The sequence below is a fragment of the Eutrigla gurnardus genome, assembly GCF_963514095.1.
Source record: "Eutrigla gurnardus genome assembly, chromosome: 5".
Lineage (NCBI taxonomy): Eukaryota > Metazoa > Chordata > Actinopteri > Perciformes > Triglidae > Eutrigla > Eutrigla gurnardus.
In genome coordinates, this window is record NC_139919.1 from 15,727,259 (window position 1) to 15,732,558 (window position 5,300).

A 5,300-nucleotide genomic window follows, 5' to 3' on the forward strand; every position below is an offset into this window, starting at 1 on the left:
GTGATGCCAGGGTTCAAACTGCAGGGGCTTTGCACATACAGGTTCAACCTACAGGGTTTTTGCACATACAGGTTCAACTTGCAGGGGCTGTCAATCATTTCATACCACGTGACCTGTCAGAGTTCGACAGAAGTTAAGAACATAATATTTCAAGTACCAATAATATATCTATATTTTTACTTGGCGACACAAAACATGTAATGTATCGCTGACCAAAAAAAAAAAAAAAAAAAAACGTTCTTACAGTATTTATAAATAGCTGCAGGGCTGTGTGTGTGTGTGTGTGTGTGTGTGTGTGTGTGTGTGTGTGTGTGTGTGTGTGTGGCAACAGTCCGAACTGTAAACTGCACTGAGTGGACAGAATGATTCGGCGCAGTGGATCTTTGCCAAACAAACAACAAGCTCTAGGTGCACGTACAGGCACGTTTTCTTTCTAAAACCGGATGATTTATGTTGTTCTGTCGGAGCATAGTGTCTGTTTCAGTGAATATGATCAAGCAAATGTTGCCGACTGCTTTAAGTTCAAATCCTGCATTCATGTTTTTTTTCATGTGTCGACACCACATGAAACGCGAGACGAAACGACGTACCTTTGGTGTTGTTTCATGGTCGATTGTATTTCCATGGTATATAGTTACATAGCAACGAAATAAGCCAGACCAATCAGATTGCTTTGAAACATTTCCCTCCCACTTGATATGATTATATTAAGGTGAATCAGCTTCTAGTATAATCTAATTTAACGGCACTCTCAAGTGGATTAACAAGAAAATGATGATCATATTTTTTTCACTGCTAATGCTCAGAATTGGGCGTAAGTATATGTGGAAATGTCAAATTTACTCCAGATATATATTTAAAGTATGATTGTGTTTGTTTCTCTCTTGTCAATTGCTGATCCGTGTTTCTCTTATGTTTTCAGGATGTGCAGATGATCAGGTCTTTGAGACGACGACCGTTAGTGTTGGACATAATGTGACGCTGACATGTGCTTTCCCGGAATATCTGTACTCGGAAACTATTTTTTGGATCAGGCTTGTATCTGAAAATCTGCCTGAATTCTTGGGAAAAACATGGAATTTTGTTCATCATGAAGTTACTAAGAATTATTACGGGCGAATGACGTTAAAACAAGAGCTTGGAACATTTCTCCTGCATATTAATAAAACAGAGCTAAGTGATACTGGGATTTACTACTGTATAGATGTAACGCAACTTAAAATGGAATTTTTGAAAGGAACATTTCTGAGAATCAGAGGTAAACCCTTATAACAGCAGTATTATATATATATATATATATATATATATATATATAATGTTCATTAAAGCATGGTTATTTTTATCCTTGTATTCCCCAGGACCAGAACCCAATGTCACTGCCATCATAGAAGACTCTCCATCTGATCCAGTCCATCCAGGAGACTCCGTGAGTCTTCAGTGTTCAGTCTTCTCTGAGAAGAAAACGTGTCCAGAGGAACACGGTGTCTACTGGTTCAGAGCCGGATCAGATAAATCTCACCCCAGCTTCATTTATGTCCAAGGCAACAAATGTGAGAAGAGTCTGGAGGCTCACTCTCCACAGAAATGTGTCTACAGCTTCTCTAAGAACGTCAGCTCCTCTGATGCCGGGACTTACTACTGCGCTGTGGCCAAATGTGGGGAGATATTATTTGGAAATGGAACAAAACTGGACATTGAAGGTAACCAAAGAGCATTTCTCTATAAATCAATAATAATCATACATTTTAAATTCATTTAGGTCATGTATCACAACTCATTTGTTCCTAATGTAGCTAGATCTGATCAAAATAATTAACTTCCATTATTTGATCCATATTGTTTCAGAACTCAAGATGTGGGATTTGCAGAAGGCCGATCCAGTTCTGGTTCTGTTATTTGTTGCTTTGGCTATTAGTCTGATTGTTAATGCCTTCCTGGTTTATTCCATCAAGATGAAAATGGGTTATTGTTACAACGGTAAATATGTTTCTTATACAATGCTTTGGAAAGCTAACTTTTCAGAAAGAGTGTGACTGATTTGTGTAAATGAACCCACAGCGTCTTTCATCTGAAATCTGTTTTTATCTCATGATACAGCTGATGTTGCTCTGCAAACAAGTGCTGCGACAGCCAGTGGTGACCAACAAAGTCAGCAGGTAAAGTCTATAAAGAAAAGATGAAACTGGAAAAATGATCAAATCTGCTATCATATTTTTCTGTTTCCTCAGAGAAATGAGGACTCATTGGTTTATTCTGCACCAACCTTCACCAAGAGGAAAACTGGCAGAGCAGAGAGAAAGAATGTAAAAGTGGCAGAAGGAGAGACAATCTACAATGATGTCAGGACTTTAATAATAGATTAACAATATACTGGACTTGCTCGTTAAAGGTCATATAATTTGTGCCTGAAACACTGGAAATAAGCGGCTTTCACTGCTTTCATCTGATATCAGTATCTATTTTATTTGAATTTGCAATCATTGTGTGACTTTTATTATATAAAAGGACATGGATTATTATAATGCAAATTAAATGTAAAATTGTTTTAATGTACTTTGATATTCTACAGCATCACACATCTATTAAGTCTTGTTTAATTGATGTGTGTTTTCTTAATTAAAGTCTTTGAAGAAGGTTGTAATTCAATTGATTGATTGAAGTATTACTGATACTCTAATAATGGTGACAACAACATTTAATGGAACTTTAGTCAAATGATTTCTCTTTTTTTAGCGACATAGCACAATTTTAAAGGAAGGAACTGCCTCAGATACTGGAGACAAAGTATATACAGTAACATTAGCAGCAAGAACCAGCTGTGTACTGTGGAAGTAGAGAAGAAAACGTGAGATTTCTTGAGACAAACAAAGCTGCAAGAAGGCTCCACTGGACAGTGAAGATAGACCTGGACATGAGAACATGTAAACTCAGAAGCCATTAGCAAATTGGACCCTGATAAACTGGATTTATTCTCAAATACACAATATGTTGCTTATGTCAATAGCAATTTGTATGCCAAATATAAAAACTGATATTTCAACAAATGTTGGATGGATTGCCATGAAAGTTTGTTCAGACAGTCGAGGTTTCCAGAGGATGAAACCTAACAAGTTTTTAGAAATGTGATGCACAGTGATTAATGAAATACGAGCCCTGTGGCTCGGCCATTATCTCCACATCTCATCTCTCACAGCACCTTGTAAATGCCTTCTGCACAAGAAGAACACCCAAAGCCACAAGCAGCAGCTACACTGACAGACATGGGTTGATTCCCCCCTTTGACCAAACAACAAGGCCGTGTACTCAGAACAGACGTGACTACAGGCTTCAACAGGATGTGTAGGGAGGGTAAAGTCGTAAGGACGGAAATTACAGATTTATTTTTACTTCTTAAAGTGATGGTTCAGAGTGAAATGCACCCTAGGTAATTTCCACAATGGCATCCAGCCAAATACCCCCTCAGAAGCATTTTTAGCGATGGTCAGCATTGGTCAAGACAGAGCTATCAGCCGAATGGCTTAGCACTAGCGATATGGTACAGTGGGAATATCTCGTAAATTACCCCACTTATAATGCATGGAATGTTACCGAACTTCTGCAGTAGTACACATAGGGTCTGTACTCACAAAACGAGGCATTTGAAAGTTTGTATGTACACCAGGAGTTTATTTAAAAGAACACTTGCCAATTATATGCATCTGCAATCTGGACATATCACAGATGCATTAGTTCACATGTAAAAAATATATGTTTGTTCATCTTTGATGACCGCTAATCCATCAAAGCCCAAGTAATGCTCCTTAAAACAGATTTGATCAACAATGTCAAACCGTTTTGTTGATTATCTCTCAAATGTGAGTCATGCTCTTGACAAAAAGACCAAGGGTGACCAATATATGCTCAGTACCTTCCACCTCTGGCAGCCATCTACCAATGACAAGAACCAAACCTTAAAAAAGTCCCATAAAACACATTTATCCATAGTGTGATTTTACTTTATCTTTAACTTCTCCTGTACGTGGTTGTGATATAAATTAAAACCCAGCTTCCTGAGACTCAAAGAGAGAGAGAGAGAAAGTTAGAAAAGCGCCTTTGCATTGATAGCTCAGTTTGAAAGCCCAACCACAATAATGCTTAAGTTTCCATGCATCATTTGTTTGTGAGTGGTGACGCTGAAAGTGTGTCTATCTGTGTGTGTTGGTGCAAGCAGTGTTCACAAAGAGAAAGCCGACCTGTTCTCACTGTGATGTACCAGGCTTCCAGATAACTCCTATATGAACCCTCCCATGGTGCTGGACAGCAAAAGCATGTGGTGTTTTGATGGTCCACACGGGGTGGGTGGGTGTCACATGGTAACGTGATGTGAGTTGCTAGTAAGTGAAGTAATGTGACTTTGCTCTTGTGTATACAGTGGCTGAACTGGAATCATTGATTTAACTATTTAAATGTAAATCCTCTAATACTGGCCTGTATTCTATTACCGGCCGGTCTCTAATGGAGGCCGGGGCAAGTGTCCACAGGCAGCGTTATTTCCAGCTTCCCATTCATTGTCAGCCGTGCAATGCCTTCGCGTCGGGGAAATTTTGGCTGAAGCTATATTAGAGGATTTACGGTATGTAAGAAGTCCTGCAATGCATTCGGCTCACAGCCTTTTATTAATGAGTTTTCCGAACTTTTATCAATTTTACACTCAACTTACAACAGGGTTTTAATAACTGGTGATTTTAACATACACATAGATAACAATTCAGATCCCACTGCGACTGAATTTTGTAATCTTTTAAATGACCTCGATTTTGAGCAGCACATCACACAGCCCACTCACAACAGAGGACACACCCTGGACCTGGTCATAACACATGGCCTGTCCACAGGCGTGTCCTCTGTTGTCGACCTGGCTGTGTCTGACCATTACTGTGTGTTTTTTGATCTCTCCAGTTTTATCCAACAGGAGGCCCCAGTGAGAACAGTGAGGAAGCGCTACCTTACTCCTGAAGTGGCTGCAAATTTTATTGAAATTTTACAGAATAGCACTGCTGACATTTTACCTGCATCCTGCGATTTTATTGTTGACAATTTTAACAGTAAACTCAGGTCAGCCCTAGATTCAGTGGCTCCACTTTCCACAAAAACAATGTCAACCAAACCTACACCACCTTGGATAAAGAATGAAATAAAACAACTGAAAAGAAATTGCAGGAGCGCTGAAAGAAAATGCAGGCAGTCAAAACTAACAGTTCATCACGAAATATTCCGGGACAAACTCAAAACCTACAATAAAGCAGTAAAACAGGCAAGAA

General features: G+C 39.0%; 1 gene segment (V, D, J or C); it reads left to right on the forward strand.

The window, feature by feature from the left end:
- Positions 1-1,221: 1,221 nt before the first annotated feature.
- On the forward strand, positions 1,222-4,964 carry LOC311013714 (Ig kappa chain V-II region MOPC 511-like). The segment is given in 3 exons: positions 1,222-1,258; positions 1,359-1,700; positions 4,939-4,964.
- Positions 4,965-5,300: the final 336 nt, after the last annotated feature.